Source organism: Platichthys flesus, chromosome 3 (assembly GCF_949316205.1).
Source record: "Platichthys flesus chromosome 3, fPlaFle2.1, whole genome shotgun sequence".
NCBI classification, from domain to species: Eukaryota; Metazoa; Chordata; class Actinopteri; order Pleuronectiformes; family Pleuronectidae; genus Platichthys; species Platichthys flesus.
Genome location: NC_084947.1, coordinates 19,822,136 through 19,841,622, shown reverse-complemented (window position 1 = coordinate 19,841,622; position 19,487 = coordinate 19,822,136). Strand labels below are relative to the sequence as shown.

General features: G+C 41.0%; 1 protein-coding gene across 10 annotated transcripts in view; it reads right to left on the bottom strand.

The window, feature by feature from the left end:
• Positions 1 to 15,432, bottom strand: part of ncor2 (nuclear receptor corepressor 2) — an 86,156-nt gene extending 70,724 nt beyond the window's left edge. For all 10 annotated transcript variants that reach the window (XM_062383793.1, XM_062383854.1, XM_062383835.1 and 7 more), the window contains exon 1: positions 15,221 to 15,432. The gene's annotated coding sequence lies outside the window, so the exon portion shown is untranslated. The remainder of the gene's footprint in view (positions 1 to 15,220) is intronic.
• Positions 15,433 to 19,487: the final 4,055 nt, after the last annotated feature.

The window sequence follows — 19,487 nt, the reverse complement described above, 5'->3', positions numbered from 1 at the left end:
TTGGTCTGCTAACTACATCGTTTTCAGAGTCGCATTTCCGGTTTCATGCCCTATAATACCAGCAGAAACAATGGAAAATGAAAAAAGAATGAATATGGACCAAATAGAAGAGCGGTTGACAGAAGGGATCTGAAAGTATGACCGCTTTCTATAACCCGTCACTGACTGGAGGATTTGTCCGCCAGAAAAGGGTTATGAGGAGCCGCAGTGGTGATGTAAATAAACAGTCGACGAAGAAGAAAGAAGTCGTCTTCGACAAAACACGTTAATCCGCCTAGTGTTATGGCGGTGAACACGCTCAATGGTTGGGGAAGCATGAATGACAACAAGTCCTGCACCATCGCGGCGTGAAAAGCCACAGACTCAGTTGCAGAAGCATGCATCGGCCTTCAGACAGGGAAGTCAATTCAAATGGTAGGTGACAAGAGATCAGCCTTAAAAGCAGCAGGTGATAGAATTATTATTGCCTTTATGCAGCTCCTGAGAGGCAGGCGGCTTAAGCATTGCTGTTAGTGCAAAATGGGGGAAAATATCCCAGCGCCCCCACCTGATCTCATCATACCGCTCAACTTTCATACAGGAACTCTGCGGCCACAATAAAAAACTAAATCAGCAACGGAAAATGCTGTGAGAAAAGTGTGAACACGCATTCAACTTTGACACAGCTGTAATTTTGTCTGACGGGAAGAGGTACAATCATGTCCCTTAACCACAGTATGTCTAAGCTTTCATTGTGAAACTGACGGAACAACCCTTTCCATCACTGACGACAGTAAAAACTATAGTGGTGATTGTAAAAAACTGAAAAAGGAGGCAGCATTAAGAAGTGAACAATGGTAAAATTACCTTTGGCTGTAGCAGTATCAGACATGCCTCACCATTTACAATCTTCAAAATCAAAACATATAGGCCCCCTTATGTTATAATAAAATACTATGATCAATTAAAACTATGTCTAGCAGAAAAGAGCCCCTGGGGGGTGCCTTTAGATATTTTGCTTCATATACCAGTTAGCCGATGAAATACAATCCAAGATGTCTATATCAAGGGATGAATTTAAGAGACTGAATTAAACGCCAAAACACTACAGTGATTTGTAATTTTGGATTTTTATAGTTCTAAAAAAGCATCTCAACAGCAACTATTTCATCTTCCACTGCAGCAATTTTAAGGTAAACAGCTGAAATTCACAGTTCACAGTACAAAGTGATCCCCCTGGGATGTGCACTTGCATGTAATGATGCACTGGAGCAAAAGAAGATTCCTTTTTTTCGCAGCATGATTCACCATTTTGTTAGCATAACCTAAATGCTTGGTATTTTATTAATTGGATTTAAAACTGATTTAATAACATTTCTTGTTATTTGCGGAAATGTGTATTTCTACATCCCAGATGGTCGACAAAGGCATGGCAACATGAGACTGGACACGTAAGCTGTTAACAGAGTTTAATGTGGGTCAGCTACAAAGGACTGTGGTATAACTGGGTAGAGGCCAAGAATATAATTATCAAACCAGGATTCACTTAAAACAATATTGGCAATGATAGAACAAACTGCATTCTTTTGATATTAGGAATATACAACAAAACTACATTAAAAAGTAAAGGACACATGCATTTGGCATCATTACATTGTTGTTATCATCACACCATTAAAACCAACCGAAAAAAATATTGGCTACAGAATATAGAATCATATCTTTCATTTTTAGTCAGATGGTATCCGCCATCACTAAATCCCCCACGCACAGACTGTGAAAGTGCATGTTTGACATGAAGGAGACAAACAGTGGAGAAGGAGACAGATAAACAGGGCCATACCCTCCAGATGTGGCCTTCCAGCTGCATCCATGCTGGACAACAGAGCAACTATTGGGTTTCCTGCCTGTTCCCCTGCTGCCGTCCGCCTCAGCGACACTGTGTGAAATTACTTAAGGCTCTACCCTCCCCCTCCCTGGCCGGCATGGAACCTGGACTACACACACTGCCTCAGCCAACTTCAACTCCCTGTAACCATGGAGGCACAGGCACTCCACCAGTACACACTGTGGGATACAGAACCTACTCTCTCTGTTCACACAAACATGTCAACACTCATTACTCTGATCGATTAATTATAACCATCGGTAGGTGCTTTTGTAACTTCAATTATACTTCACAAATATTGAGGTAATGATGTATCCCAACTTCAGGACCAGGGGCCTCATTTATAATTGCTGAGTACACATCTATCAGACCTCATTTGTGAGTACGCCACTTCTCACGCAAATATCGACCAGAGAATGTGCAAACTTCTACACAAACTCTAACCCTTGCTTACGTACATTTTGGAGACGGGAAAGTGTTGATGCAAACATGAGAAGGTGAATTTAATCTTATATTAATGACATCACTGCTGTGATCACCACACAATCTGTCTTTCTTCACCGCCACGTCCCTAACAAACACCTCGATGGGAGCGATATAAAGAGAAAGATGTGCTTCTTCTTTTCAACGCTTAATGCCATGATTCACCATAAACAATGATTGGTCAGTAAGAAAGTTTAACAATAATTATGTGCTTTAAAAGGGAGGGCGGACTTTGTGGAGGGTGACTTATAAAGGGAACATTGCCTACAAGAGTCTGTGTGCACCATTATATAAATTTGAATAATTCTTTGCGAAAGCCATTTTCGGCCTTTGAGCACACGTACACTTTAAGTATAAATCCTACACAATGTTGAGGCCCCCATGTCTCTACCTATGAATGATTCCTCTGGGAGACACCCACATCAAATGTATCAAACCACACAGTGAAAGCACAGAACAGTGTTTTTTTCATAGGACCCCATTAAAACCACACAGACATAGGCCAAGGCAAAAGTTCAAATGCATTGGGTTCCACAAAGTACTGTTAGAATTTGCAAATGAAAACACCATAATCGTCAACTTTCAGCCGTCAATTCATGTACGATTTTCAACCAAACCAGAATTACCGCACAACTGTTGTATTCCTCCATCAACCAGAACAGCCTCTACGTAAACATTTCTAAATACCTTTTTTCATATATAAGTCACTGCAACCATTACCTTTGACAACTGACACATAGTAACATGAGGTCATTCTGACCTTGACCTTTGACTGCCAGTAACCGAAATCAAATCATTTGGCAACAACCTCATACAACGTAGTTCCCTCAAGACTGTTTGTAATCGGGTCCTCAACTGTGTCCACATACATCAGATTTAGTCCTCTTCTGTGCTGAGAATCGTGTCATGTTATTCTGAAATCCGCTATTTTGCACAGTTATTTTTGTAACTTTAGGTAAATGGTGTTACCCAGCCCTAATCAGGGCTAGGCAGGGCTGGGTAACACTAGGGATGGGCACAATTAATCGACGATCGATTAATTGATCATTAAGAATTTCATCGAAATAATTTTTTCATCGATAAATTCTGTAATTACACATTTGACCACTGGGGGCAGTGTTTGGAAAAAAAACGCCACAGGCCTACTCAGTTACTTGCGAGGAACCGTTTATTTCCATTTCCAAAGTAAACATGAATAGGTCTGGGCGAAGTGTAGCGTGGGACCATTTTGAGTTAAAAAATGACTTGGTTTACTGCAAACACTGCAAAGCTATCCCAGAGGCTGGGGGAGACGTGGAGCCTGCGTTGTCTGACACAGACGAGGGGAGCGCAAACACCGGAGCCGCGGCCTCCCAGTCCCAGGTCTCTGCTATGACACAACTCCTTGGGGAGCACTATACCACTCAACGTGATTCTGGCAACGAAGCAGAACTTCATAACTTTCTGAGGGAAGCTCCCCCAGCCCTGGATTGAACCCCTACAGACTGGTGGAAAGTGAATGGAATAAGGTTAGCTGGCTAGCCCAGGCTAGCCATGTTAGCACGGAGCTACCTGCGTATCACGGCGACGTCAGTCCCGTCAGAGCGTTTTTTTCCGGCAGCTGGACTGACGTCACCAGGCTGCATTCGCGTCTGACCTCGGGGAATGTTAACATGCTCATCTTTCTCAACACAAATCCGTAGGCTGGTGCTGAAGTTGTATGTGAGTTACTGGTAATTATAGCTATTAAGTATTATATATTTGTGGTTAAGATATTGTTTAACATGATTGTTTTTATATTATTATTATTATTATTTTATTTTCTAGAAAAAAGAAAAAAAACGAGGGTCAGTTGTGTTTAGTAGCACGGGCTTCTAGCTGCGGGCTACGCTGCTTAAGATTACGACAGCGCATATTTTGTTCATTGTAATAAAGATCTCAATGAGGAAACATGCTTTTTAATATAGCCTATAAATAGTGTTTTTTTGAATATAAAGATATTAATGATTAATCGAAAATTTGTCATTAATTCTCCCGACGATCGATGAAGACTATTTAATCGAATGCCCATCCCTAGGTATCACCACTGATTTCCCAAATCAATTCGATTATGATTCACAAGTTTTGATTTGATTCAATATCCATTCAGAAGATACAGAAGTACGGCGCCCGGGGAGCAGCTGTTGGGGGAATAAGGTGCCTTGCTCAGGGGCACTTAGACAGTGGGGTGGGGTAGGCACTTAGACAGTGGGGAACAGATCCAGGTGTTTTCCATCCAGGTATGTTTTTTTGTTGTCACTCCATGGAGTCGAACCAGGGACCACCGTCGGATTTTCTGCCCATAGTCCAACTTTCTCCGACTAGTCCACCACCTCTATCTAAGGGATATGTCAGTCTACAATAACAATTTTGCTGGGATATGAAAGACAAATAAAAAACTAAAGCTGTAAACTGTGTAAGGAAACTGTCTAACTTGGTGCATTATTGAAAATATTATGGTAAGCCAGTCAGGAAACCCTTTCAAAGAGCAATGAACTAGATTCTTAAAAATAGTCAGTGTGACATTTGAATTATATTAAAATTATTAGAATATACTCAATATATCCCACTGACACAACCAAAACAATAAAAAGAATCGACTTTCTGGCTCTGTGAACAAGTATTGCTTTTGAATAAATATTTGGCACAGGGTATATGTAACTAGCTCTGTAAACAGGTCGGGACCGTTTTGATTTAGATCACAAACTTACGATTGTGTATTTAGTAATTAATCAATGGTGTCGGATCCCGAATGAGTCCTGCCTGTTCGCGTCACGACTCATGTTGTACTGGGCACACCCAAAATGTTGATGACTCATTTTTCAGGAAGTTTAAATGCAGCTTTATAAACTCTGGAGCTAATCAAACACGTCTACTAATCATATCCTAATAATTTGTGATGCGTGTTTGGTGTTTATTAGTGCCGGTCATCAGGAGTGTTGAGGGAAGACACAGGCAACTCCAGCATGGTACAAACCAACTGCTGCTTCTGCTCTGATTATGAAGCAGTAGCATGAGTGGGTGGGGGCGGGGCCCTGTGCCTGTATGGGTGTTTGTATAGACTCCACCTCGCTTCAGATCTAAGAGTCTGCTATTACAGGTTATATAGCCTATACATTGATAATGTGTAACAAAAACGGGGGGCATATTTGCAAGTTGCACTGGTGCACATAGTTATACAAAATTCTCAAAATGACCCTAAATGGTGACATTCTAGAGCCCAGCTTATGCATTTTAGAAATGGCATGCTGTCCTATGCAGCTACAAAATCTCCCATCAGTAGCAGCTGCTTCAAATACAGTCTGTACTGACACGGTAATGTCTTAAATTATCACTCTGAGCAGAGATAGGGCATACACTGAAATCCTGCTTGCCAATTCATCTGCACTGTTTGTGGTGGCATCAGACCAGCCTGATACCCGCACCCCTCCGTAGATGTAGAATCCACATTGTTCAGTTGACTTCTGTAGCCAGTCAGACCTTGGAGTGAGGGATATCGTCTCAGCAAACACAAACAGAGCTCAGATCTTAATTCGGTCCATCTCGTACTATTGGCTATGGGATAGCCAGCGTCAGATATTCTTTTTGTGCACATTGTAGGAACTTTGCATTTTCTCTGACTAATCTACTAACAAGAAGTACACAAAGTCACCACAGACAGTTTAGACTGACCATGGAATTTAAAGAATCAATATTTTAACTTTTAGATGATTAATCAGAAAATATTTTGTATCCAACTCTAATTAGGGCTGCTCAATTAATCGAAATTTAATCGTGATTACGATTATGGGATCAAACGATCTCCAAACTGCTATAATCGAGTTGAAACAATTATTTGAATTTCTTTTTCGAAAGAGACTTGCATGCGCAATTCACTCCTTCCCCCAAAGCATTCAGCGGCCCAGCTGAATGGCTCTCTCAAGCAGCAGTAAAGTTAAGGAGGCGAGTTGTGTGTGTGTGGCGATCGGCGGTGAAAAAAACAGTGCCAAGGGAAAAGCAGGGAGGGCAGCAGCACACCATGTAGCGGCCGTGCTGCCCACCACTATTGTCAAGCGCGCTTCCACCTGACAGTTCAGACCGGTCAGACCGGTCAGACCGGACCCGTCTTTCTCCGCACCGGTCAGTCGGTATAGAGTGTTAGGGTTGCCATCACTAAGGGTTTGAATAACTGGGCACCAATATCCTGGTTTCACGGAGGAATAAGACACGCATCCGTCATCGGTGTTTACCGGAACCGGATGTGATTAAAAAAAGAAAGCACAGACTTCAGAATAAGGGCACTTATTAATAATCGTTTGAATAATCGTGATTTTGATATCGTCCAAAATAATCGTGATTATGATTTTTACATAATCGAGCAGCCCTAACTCTAATATTTAGATGCCACACTCTAATGAATAAGAGATGCTAAGCCCCTTTTTTGTAGGAAACATTCAATTTAAACCTGGAAGGAAGCACAAATCAAATTGAGTCAGAAAATATTGAATATTTATTCAGGCATCTAACAACACATTAGCTCTGCCTGGTTGGTTATTGTTTTAATTTAATTGAATTCATGTCACTGATAATAGTTGCCCCCAAAGATGTCAGAAAATATACATGATTAAGGAATAATACAACACTGATCAAGTAATGAAAGCTAAAATAATATGTTAATTATTAATGCACAAATTTATTATCTGTGGATCCACATAGATGGCACTTCACAAAACATCCCTCTGTTCAGGACAGTGGGACAACATCTCTGTGATGTAAGAGCCTTACGAATCCTTCTTTATTCTCAGCTGGCTCTGCTCTTTAAGTCCACCTGACATTCAGCTCTCCATCCTGAGAGGAAGGACATAAAACTGAGAAGTACTGCCGAGCTGACCTACTTCCTCCTCATTGCTACTAAATAATTCACAAGCTTTGAAATGTGCTTCTGTATGGCAGCATGCAACCCGAGAGCCTCTGTTTGCCCCTCATGACAGCAGCCCCACAGAGCTTCCATTAATGCATGAGGGTTCAAGCGTGTGTGTGTGTGTGTGCTTGCGTGTGTGTGTGTGCGTGTGTGTGTGTGTGTGTTTGTGTGTGTGCGTGCGCTTGCGTGCATATTTGCACTGCCAAATACTAATGGCCATACATGCCTGTGTTATTTACAGACATGACAAACGAAACATCCCACATAGATTTGATACACAAGGTTTTGTGGACAAAAGAAAACGTTCAGTGGAGGAAACATCTGAAAACACTGAACATACATCACAGCAGCATCTCCGTGTTTTGATGTATTCAAAGGACTAATTTGTTCAAAACTGCGCTGTCATGGATGCAGAGCACATGTCAAGGCAGGAGTTTAATCCTCCCACATACGCACACCAAAACCTGTAATTACTTTCTAAGGAGGCCTTCATACGTTTCACTGGCACATATCACTACATTCGTATTTAAACAGTTAGATCATCGAGCCCGAAGTGTGTGCCCTTGGGGGCCCAACATGCTTTTCAGAATCTAACAAAAACTAACTGTGCTAAACGAACATTCCTCACACAAAACAGGGCTAATATGAGAAAATTAAATTCCACCAGTGGTCAACTGATATGACCTCTTCAATAGCCTGGGCTCAGTTGATATCCAGAGCAGGGGAGCGGATTGCTCATATAAAGACAGTTTTATGTTGATTTTTTTACAAACGAAAATCAATTTGAAATTTATATATTATTCCTTTGAACACAGAGAAAACTGAAATACAAAAAAGTAAATGTCTGCATATGTGTTTGCAGTGCTGGCCTCGTGAGCGCAGACATCGGCCAATGTCGACGGTCTCAAACTGCCAGATTTCCCTAAATGCTGCCCACAGCTCTAGCCTACACACAAACAAGAGCAATGTCCTGTAACATGCTGTCATCTGTGTTGCGTAATGGAGTCAAGTGAATCACTTACCACAGAGCCATTTTTTAATCTCTGCTTATCTGCTGTTTGCCTATCGTTTAGTATTTTTTAATATGGGTGACTCTTTAATAGCAACTTAATTTCATGACAAGAGAAAATCTAAATAGAAAAAGCCTTAGAATAATTATTGTCCTTAAACATCTATTTTAGTCAATTCGAATAGTATTTATAAAACCTGAAATATGAGGGACAAAATACAATGGTAGTTTGATAAATAAACATAAAAAAGTAAATTTGGTAGCTTAAATGCCTCATTAGTCCACTGATTTAAAGATACCAACATTTTTATACAGAATATAATGCAGAAAATGTATTGGGGGTTATTCTAGAACCATTTCATCACAACGTTTGACTCCATTGTTTACAGAACTCTCCACACTGTTTGTAGCACATGTAGTACAGAACATGTCACAACCAAATCTAACAGGAAATCCAGTGTTCCCCAAAAAGACACACACACACACATACGCATGTGGTTATTTGCATATACAGCAAGAAAGTGAGCTCAGATCCAAAGCTGTCACTCAAATCACATGTGTGATGCATTCTCATGCCAGATGTGAACCAACAACCTAAGACGCATGTTAAAGCCATGTGTAAAACAGACAGAGCCTAAGTGTCTCCAAAGATTCGCTAAAGTTCTAACACAGATTCAACACAATACAAATGTTAACACAATGAAGGCACTGAAAAATTCCTGTTTACATTATGGTTTGGTCAGGTCAGGTAAACAAGATATTCAAGTCGTTTGGGAGGGAAGGACTCATGACACAGTAAAGGCAAAAAACAAAAAGCACAGTATGGGCATTTTAAACCCATTGGAGCTAGTTAGAGATGAACAGGACGTAAGGTCAAATCAAAACTAAATGAGAAACATATTTGTGGGATTGTCACAATATAGCTGACAACTTCACTGACACAATCAGGTATCAGTGCAACCAATCACAGACAAGTGGTTCACTACATAGAGTAGTCTTGCGCTGAATGTTGCCTTACAAATAAGGTTATGACATTACCTATCATTTATCTGACGCAGTTAACCAAAGCGACTTACAATTAGTGCATTCAACCATAGCGGTACAAACCCATTGCTTCAAACGGTCAAATTACACGTGCTACATGTAAGTGCAACATTTTTAATTGATTTGTTTGCTTTTAAATATAAACACCAGAGTAGACGATGGTTAATAGACATCATCTTCTTAACCACGGTGTAGTCAGTAGAGATCTGTCTTGAGTCCGCGGTGGAAGATGTGTACACTTTCTGCTGTCCTGATGTCAATGAGTTGACTGTCGGGTTACCACAGAGTTGTCGATGGTGATAGTATCAATATATTAGGTTATTATAATTAGTCTAATAGAATAGTCTAAATATTGCTAGAAACCCCAAGGCCACAAGACAAATAAGTCACAGAGGATACAAATTTAAGAAGAGATATTATACCTTTAACATGTTAGAGTTGAAGGTATACTTGGGATAATTCAATTTTAGCATGAAACAATAAGTGACACAAATGTTCAAATATTTTTCCTGAAATTAGAGCTTAAAGCATGCTCAACATTCATTGTTTAAGCTTTCAACGTGCAAGCATTGCTCAAACATTTAACTTTCCAATAATAAATAAAAAACAGGCATCATTCAACAGCAATTAACCTGAGCAACAGGTATTATATTGGTTTATTTAGATTTGAATTTGTAAAGCTAGTTACAGTGGGAGTTATATATGAAAGCCCTCATTCCCCCTGTTAACATCTACCACCTTACAACTACATCCTAAATATGAACGTAGAAGGCTAACAAAGATGTGTAAGTGTGTGTGGGGGGGGGGGGGGGGCTACAGGCTAATGGCTACTTTTGAATGAGCCAACATGCCACAATTATGTTTTTTCCAATTGGACATTACTGAAAATAGAACTGCTCAACTTCATTCCCACACAGCCACTTGAACTGAGGTGGCACTGTGTCCAGTCCACTGGCACTTTTGATTCTGAGTAGTTTGAGGCAGCGCACTAGACCAGCTGTGCTTGATCATAATATTCTACCACACTGAGTCAAGCATAACATTCTCCACAAACAAAACCTACCAGGTGCAGTCCACTAGTGAGCAAGAAATGCTAGCCAGCTGGGGTTACTCATTCAGTGAGAGGGAAACCGGATGGGAAGAGAGAATGCGCCTCTGAGGCAGTTTCACGGTGACTGCCTCATATTTCCCTCTTTGGTTTCTGCATGTTAACTTAAGGGTTCATAAAGTGCACCGCAACATACCACAGTTGTGTCATATCCCTATAATCACTGTTTCATGTAAATATAAAATTTCGGCTCAATATGCAGCGTTAAATGCTCATCGGCAGTTAAATCACTGTTTCATGTAAATACAAAAATTTCGGCTCAATATGCAGCGTTAAATGCTCATTGGCAGTTAAATCAGAATAGAGAAAAGACTGGATTTGCCTAAATTAAAAGGTCACTGATTAAAATTAAAATAATTTTGTGATGGTCTATAGGTGTAGGTGGTGGCTGTAGTCAGCGCTTATCATCCATCATTCAGCATCTTGAATCAGAATGGCAGTGCATCAACATGTGTTAACAGATCTACAAAGATCCGATCATGCCAGAACACATCCTGAGGTGTCCTGGGCCATATGTGTCCACATTGTTTTAATAAGAGTGAACACAAACACTCGCAGCAGCTTCACTATGAATCAAAGGCATTTTTTCTCTTCTCTTAATTTGTTTGTGACAACCTCCACAATATTAACACTGATCACCCCATAATGATCACTACTACAAAATCCTTTCTTCAAAGCGCAGCTTCACAAGATTCATTCAGACTCCCCTGACTCGCCTGTCTATCGGACAGACTTGTGCACTCAGACTTTCGTAAAAACAACGTAACTTGGTCTTCATGACCAGAAATGATGGACGCATTTGTTTGTATAGGCGGAAAGGTAAAATCAGATCTGAGACCCGCTCTTGAGATGTATGCCATTTCAATGCCATGGGTGAAACGCACACTCCGAGCTGTCCACTAGTGATCAGATCACAAAATCCATGTGTTTAATACCAGGTGTGTAGGGGAATGTGTGTGAATTTTTGCTTATAACGCTCAAACACAGATCAAGCAAGCAGATCAGTTAAGTGCGGCTATGTATTGCCACTGATCTCCTAAAATTATTTAATTCAGATTTTCAAGGGCCAAATACTTTCCAATTTCTGATTTGATATTGATTACACTAGGAATATTGTTGTTATAATACCAATTTCTCATTATTATAAAAGAGAAGGGTCCAATAGTGTAAATTGTACAAGGAGCCCTCTAAACGGGTGCCTAAGCAGCAGTAACATAGGCATAATATTGATTCAACAATTATAAAAGGTCCTGTTTTTCTTTCAGTAGGGAAAACGTAAATAAATCCAATATATTATCCATGGATAAATATTTTCAGTGTATTATTAACAAAAAACTTTAGATTTTTAAATCAAATCACCATGTCCAAATATGATGTAACCTACTAAATGTAGATAAATTATACTCAGATAAACATACACGTTTCTGTGGTGTTGGACAACATTAAAAAAAAACTATATGTGTATCAGAAGAGGGCGTACATTACATGAAGAGGTTTACTAAGCTCCAGTGCTAATTATCATGAACAAATATCCCTGTTCGTCTTGTCACAGATAGTTTGCGAGATAAGAACAGTCACATTGTAACAACTGATAACCTCAATGAATGGAGTTTTTCTTCAGCTCTACAAGATCAAAAGATCGTTTCACTTCATGTCATTGTCGAGGATGGCATCCAAAACAAACCCTCATTCATATAGCAGTCTTATATTCCAATGAAACAAAAACAGCAGAGCAGCTAGAGCAACATTCCTGTAGACTGTTTACAACATGTCTATACAATGTTTAATACTTTTTCATAATTGTTATTACACAATAACAACAATAGTCATACACTTTGGAAAACATAAACACAGGGTTTGTCCAGTTAACAGGGATGGGTGGTTAATGGACTTTTCTGGTATAGCACCAAATTTTCAGATAAGACAATACTGCTTTTATCAATACATTTTGATTTTGCATTACATACCTAGAGGCTTCCACAAAGCGCCATGCCAGGGCCATCTCCCTCTCATATATTTTCCATGCAACCCCACCCCCACTCTCCCTCTGCATCCAAACCCAACTTAACTTCCTAATAAGTTTTCCAACTGGTTCAGGGGGTCTCAACACCCCAGTCTACATTGACTAGGAAGAAAACCCCATCTTTGGATTTTATTTTGATCAATTCTGTTTTAATAAAAGTGCTTGTGACATCTCACGAGTGGCTTTGACTTACAGCAGAACTTTAAGCCCACTCCATAGAAAAGAGTGAAATATACAGTGTGTCACCATTCAGAATAAAATATAAAATGACTTTGGGTGCACATCGTATATATAAGTTTAAACTTATATTTATTATACATTATTATTATGGTTGCTCAATTCACAATATGAATGATAATTAACCACGTATCTGCTAGGGGTAGTGTGCTTAAATTTAGGTGCTTACATTTAGATGTCAATCTTTGACAGCTTTGATTTTGAAGGTCAAACTTAAATTCTACGGAAATCTGTGTCTTCTGTGGTTCATGATGATGCAACATGCGTTTCCTCATGCAACAATTCACTGTGAGAAATTATATTTTACAGACAATAAAATCAGCAAGAACTCTCCACTTTACAATTTCATAACTATGCTGTGTTTCGTAATACAAGCATAAATTGAGCTAGCTGTGAATTGGTCTCCCTAAGGCACCTCACAGAGCACAGGATTATCTTTGTCCCCATTACCCTTTTGGATAGGGGGGGAGATATCTCATCCAAACGGCAAAGCTTAAAATGTACGAAGAGCACATAGCCAGCAATGTCAGTCTTTGTGCTCTCTATAAGGCCTTGTCACACACACCAAGTGTTTTGAAGTATCAAGCAAAGTCATACTGTCTGAATGACTCAAAAAAATACCCATCACAACATATCATATATGAAAATGAACATCAGTACCACAAGCTTAGAGCCAAATATTTGTTCAGATTTAAAGTAGGTCTTCCTTATTCTTCAGTTTTATATTTCCTTATGTTTGACTTACCAGTAATTGTACAGAATTATGGTGTCGTTATGGTCAGAGGTGTCAGGGAAGTTGCCACCACACTACAATTATATCCTTTTGGGGGACTGTACAAAAATATTTCAGAGACAGGCATCTCAAAGGAAGGAAAATCCCAAACTATCTGTAGGCCCGGATGCCAGCAGCAGAAGGTGATATCATGTGTTTTCAAATGTTAAAGAGAACAAATCTTTCAACAAACAAGCAGTTCCAGTCACGTGCATGAGTATGTTGAACATTGTTTGACTGCTGAAAAAGCTCAACAGGCACTCTGTCAAATGAGAAGTAAAAGAGCATGAAGGTCACGTCAATGTTCCAGTCTATAAATTGGGACGAGCCAGAAAAATCTCCAAAAAATAAACAAAAAAAGGATTCTAATCAAAAGTAATGTCCACCTGAGCAATACATTTTATGTAAACGGACAGAGGGTCAGAGCTTATTAGTGTTGTTTCTCCATCGCATACGACGAATATAATTAAAAATGTCTAGAGTTCTGTGTTTATATATTCATTCAAACTGTGGATCTTAGATTAAAAACATAATACAACTGTGTATACACTGACGACACCGTCCTTTACATGCACAAGTGACTTTAAATTCAGTCTCCCTTAAATGTTCTCACACTGATAAGTCAAACTCAGAAAGAATAATAAACAAGGATGTTTATTATGGAAGTGGCTATAGAGACAGGGAAGCTGACAAAACCCGCCTTAAACACTGCACCACAACAACACATGTTTACTTTGAATGTCACTGGTCGTCTCATTGTGGTCTGTTTTGTCTGCTGGCTTTAACAAGATGTCAACAACCTGTCTGTGAATTTGAGCCTCCTCTGAAAGTTGACAACATTCGGCTCAGTTGGTAAAGGAAACATCGGGATTTAGCAGCAAACTGTGCTACATTACACAAATGTAAACCCATTACAACACCTCGCCAATAAACCACGTTACAATATTAGAAAAACTGAGCTTGAGAACTGCATTCCAACTCAAACCCGTGTAATGCTCGCACAACAGCAACAACCCGTCACAACCGGCCATTTAACGCTAACTCACCCAACGCTCCCACTTCCTTGGGTCAGTGCCTTGACATCAAGCTGGTTATACAACAGCAATACGCAAATCACAGCTTATCATCCAGCTGACAACAAAGCACAGCGCCACCGACCAACGACAACCTAGCTCTCGATAGAGCCCATCAAGTCTACTTGATGTCAAAGCATTGTTAACGAACCGGGCGTTTTTGTGCATAGCTTAGTTAGCAGGCTAGCGAAGTTAGCCAGACGACACGGCCATTATTTACACTAAGTGGGAAGTTGGCACTATTTATTGGTAGTGTTCAGGTTGATGTGGTGTGTTTACACAGATAACTCGGATAAATGGTTAATTGGGTACAGCCGAATTTCACGTTAGCTACTCCACAGTTCTGACAGCTAGCTTGGGCAGCTAGCACCTTTGGCTAGCTTAGCCTAGCCATGTAGCACGTGTTCCTAATTTATAAAATAATGGACTAGCTGCTGATATCCAGTCAACCAGGGGGGTTGTAAGGAGGTGGGAAAAACCGCTAGTTCAACCGAGCCCTATCACTGCTTTCCCCGGGGGGGTCGACGACCCGTGTGGCAACGTATAGCGTAGAAAATGTAAATACTGCTGTGTGTGTTTCTCCTCCAAAGAATAGCCAGAGCCCGTCGACCAACAACAGAACAGACAGACGCCCCCATCCCCCTCCCCTCCCGCAAACCAACGGACAGCCATGGAAGCTAACTAACCTTAGCGGTGGGGCCAGAGAAACCATTCGGCGGTGTTATCCTACAGTAGCTAATGTCCCCGCTCCTCGTCAGTCGCTCCGGAATCGCTCACAGAGCCGCTCGCCTCGATCGAGTGTCTCACTGCTGAATTAATCCACACGAAAGAGCAGTGTTCGCTTTCATTTGTTCCGCTGGCGGTTTTCAGCTATGTCGTGCGCGTTCCCTGCACAACACAGTAGTCTGGTACTACTCCCCGAGCCGCTGCTGCTGCTGACACCATAGCGGGGCTGAACCGCCTCTCTCTCTCAATAGGTCCGCATGCTCTCTCGCCCCTCCCCTTTACTAAAGCACTGCTCATCTCCCGTGTCTGTGCCCACAACTAATCCACTCACACTGATGCAGTGCTGATGGAGCCGCCGATCTATCTATCTATCTATCTATCTATCTATCTATCTATCTATCTATCTATCTATCTATCTATCTATCTATCTATCTATCTATCTATCTATCTATCTATCTATCTATCTATCTACCTACCTACCTACCTACCTATCTATCTATCTATCTATCTATCTATCTATCTATCTATCTATCTATCTATCTATCTATCTATCTATCTATCTATCTATCTATCTATCTATCCATCTGTCCGTCCGTCTTTCCATCTATCTTTCCATCCATTCATCTATCTACATACACAGTATATCTACTATCTATCACTACTAAACGTATTGTTTAGTGTTACAATCAGCAGAATCTCTGTATCCCTGCTGTATCTCCATATTGTTTTCACACATTGTCATACTGTATCATGAACAAAATATATTGTCCCTCACACTGCAGCTGTGAGGACCAACCCCTCTGTATTTTCTCTTTCTCCTTCCCTCCCTCGCTCCAGTCTGAACTCAGAGGTTCCAGAAGGGGTCATCTGAAGCACTGACCCTCTGGGAAGACTACATCTGTGCTGCTTGATGCCCATGGAGAAGTACAAGCTGTGAATACAGTGACTTAACACTGAAGGATAGTTTTTGGCAAATCACAACATCCCATGCTGTGTGCATAGTTGATGACTGTGCTGAAGCCACCAACCTCTAGATGGTCTTAAACTTCTCATCGTGCTTTAAATGGCCCCACCGCCTTCCAAGACCACCGCCCATACTGCAGCTCTTTCACACACAGAATATTTAAGTAAGTGTCGCTCATTAAGCTGCTGTTACCTCATCCTGCTTTTGACAGACTAAGGTAAATACTATCGGTTCATTTTAATGTTGTGTAATGAGGGTTATATATTGAGCCATTCCCTTGGACAAGGTGCTGGTAACCTGACTTGTGCCACATAACTCTCTGGCACACTTAAGACTAAGGCTAAATCCTGACTTCATTTTTAGCAGCAGCCTTTCCTATGATGTCAGACAGGATTGTTTTTCTTCCCTCATGTTTTCTTTTCCTGCTGTGGTTTGGAAGACCCCCTCTAATCGTCACTGTAACCACCATGTATTCATCGAGCAGGAAAGGAGACTGTTTATTTCAGCTGCTTTCTGGACCCAGGCATCTGTCGGCATAATCTATCCCCCTATCTCGGCAATGCCCAATTTGTCAGCTCACTGATAAAGCACAAATGTTTCTCACTTGCCAGTTAGGATGTCAACAGCTGTGTTTCATCTGCAGCCAGAACCCCCTGTGGGGTTAAACAGAGCTTCACAGACAAAGGCACAAATGGATAAATCAACTTTGGGAGAGATCCCAAAATCTCCCCACCAGTGAATATTCAATATCTGAAGAAGGGGCACTTTAAGCAATTGCAAGAATATATTTGCAGACGGGGGGGGGGGGGGGATTGGGCACAGAAGGTTTCTCTTCCGAAACTAAAAAGAACTGGAGAGGATTGTTTCAATAGACACGGAGCCCACATGAAACGCACCACTGAGAGCGAGTGCATCGGCTTCACAGACGTCACATATTTCATAGGCTGTCAGTTTGACAGATGCACTGCAGAGAGTCATTACAGAGCTGAAATAAAAGATGAACAACAGACGACTCTTCACAACAGAGAGGAGGCTGGAGGGAAAATCCTCATCACAACAGCACTCTTAAAATATGAGCTGCCATCCGGAGACGTCGAGATTAACGCAGCCTCCCCCTTTGTGGATGATCAGCTTTGATTACAAACTCAAATACTCTGTAGCTGGGGCCATCTTCCAAAACTGTGGCTGATTAGAGACACAATTGCGCTCTGCCATTCTTAGTTTGCCATTGTCTTCAGGGGCAGATCTGAAGACGTGTTCACTTAGACTTCAATTAATTGGATTCAAGTATGATTTAATTAGAATCATACAGTCTTTGCATATTCTAATAAACATGAGATATCTCTAATTGAGATCATGTGTTCCACGTATAATGTGATTTTCAGATGAAGATGATGGATACTATGTGGAACGTGTTGCTATTTATAGCCCTGGTATAATTACATGCCAGGTTCTTCCCTTGGCTATGATGAACATTTTTAGCAGAGACATAATTCATTCTGTCATCGTGAGCATTTATTATTGTCACGCCTGGGCTCGAGTCAAACAGAATGGGAAAATGACATTTCTCTGTAGATATCAGAGACAGAGGGGAGATAGAAGGTGGGGAGAGGGGCCGTTTTTTCTACCTGCTTAATCATGACGCTATTTTCCTCGCATCATTAGCAAATCAATCTCTGTTTACTGTGCACAAGTCAGCGGCTGAAACTCATTCACAGCCACAGGATTTCATCTAGCTGCCTCTTCGCCTCCACAACAAAGACAGCACTGAAAGCAGAAATGGCACCATCGCAGAGAAGAGTCTAACGACTGCCTGCATTGTTGGAATTCCTGCTTAACTTCCTGAGTCTGTCCACACTGGCCGACCGCCAGCACACACTTTTCTCTCATATTTTCCTTTCCTTCCTTTCATCAAGATCATATGTGGACACATTTTTACTATTGTGACGGTAAGATCTTTCCAAGCTCGCCCACATGTGAAAATATGATTATGTGCTCTGTTGCATCATATATTCATGTGTTGTATGGTATTTTATAACTGATGTTGGTTGGAATTCAGCTTAAATGTGAGCACGGCAGAAATCAGTTTGGTCTTTGTTTTAACCCACACACCATTTACATCATTTTAAGTTAGTTAGACCAACTTATTGCTAATTGCACAAAACCAATCATTCAACATGTCTCATACTTTTGCACGTGTGTCATCAACAACATTGAGCGTCATGCCGGGATGTCAGGTGCTCTCTTTTTCTGTGTGGTCAGATTCCCTGTAAATGGCGGCCACGGGTGCGAAAGACTTATTCACACTTGTCCCGCGTCCAAGTGAACCCCTGTAAGGAAACTGGCAGTACCACAGCATTGCAGGGGCTTAGCTCAGTCAACCATCTGTTTGGTTGCATGGATTCATGCGGAGTAAACTAGAGTGGACCTTGTATGGACATGCTCCAGCATGACTGTCATGACATCAATGTTCACCATGAAACGAACAACCCCCTTCCATTCCCGTATCTTTCTAATGGAAAAAGCATGTGAGGAGAGTATGAATCACTGCCTTTCATGTCTAATCCAGGGTTCGGTACTTTCATTAATTAGATACAGAGACCTGATACAGCATAGTATATTATGCATTTGTGTCAACATTCACACACAGATACAATTTTGGCAGTATAGTGAGGCTTTTCAGAAATATCAAAACACTACTCAGCCTTGATATTTGCCCTCTGATCTTGTGCCACGACTTCTACAGTCAGCACCAGCAGTGATTACATTTATGCCTTTTACAGATGAAATCAGGATATGAAGTCCTTTAGGACTTTTCTCATTGTCCCTCACACTGCAGCTGTGAGGACCAACCCCTCTGTATTTTCTCTTTCTCCTTCCCTCCCTCGCTCCAGTCTGAACTCAGAGGTTCCAGAAGGGGTCATCTGAAGCACTTTCCCTCTAGGAAGCCTACATCTGTGCTGTTCACACATCTCATGTGTGCGATAAGGCTCGGCAGGTGAGAAGGAAGCAGCAATGAAAGAGCAGAAGGGAATCAAACTGGTAATCGACTAGCGTGGATGTGGAGGTAAGATGATAGCTTGTTGACCCTTTTTCAATTAAAACGCAGCAAGCCTGTTGGACACCACCTCTGACAGAATAAATTGACATTTGATCGTGCAGTGAAGATAAGAGTTATCTTCACTGCACGATCAAATTTCAATTTCAATTTTGGAATTCCTTATGTGTCCGGACACATAAGGAAATCCTTATTCCTTCCTCTT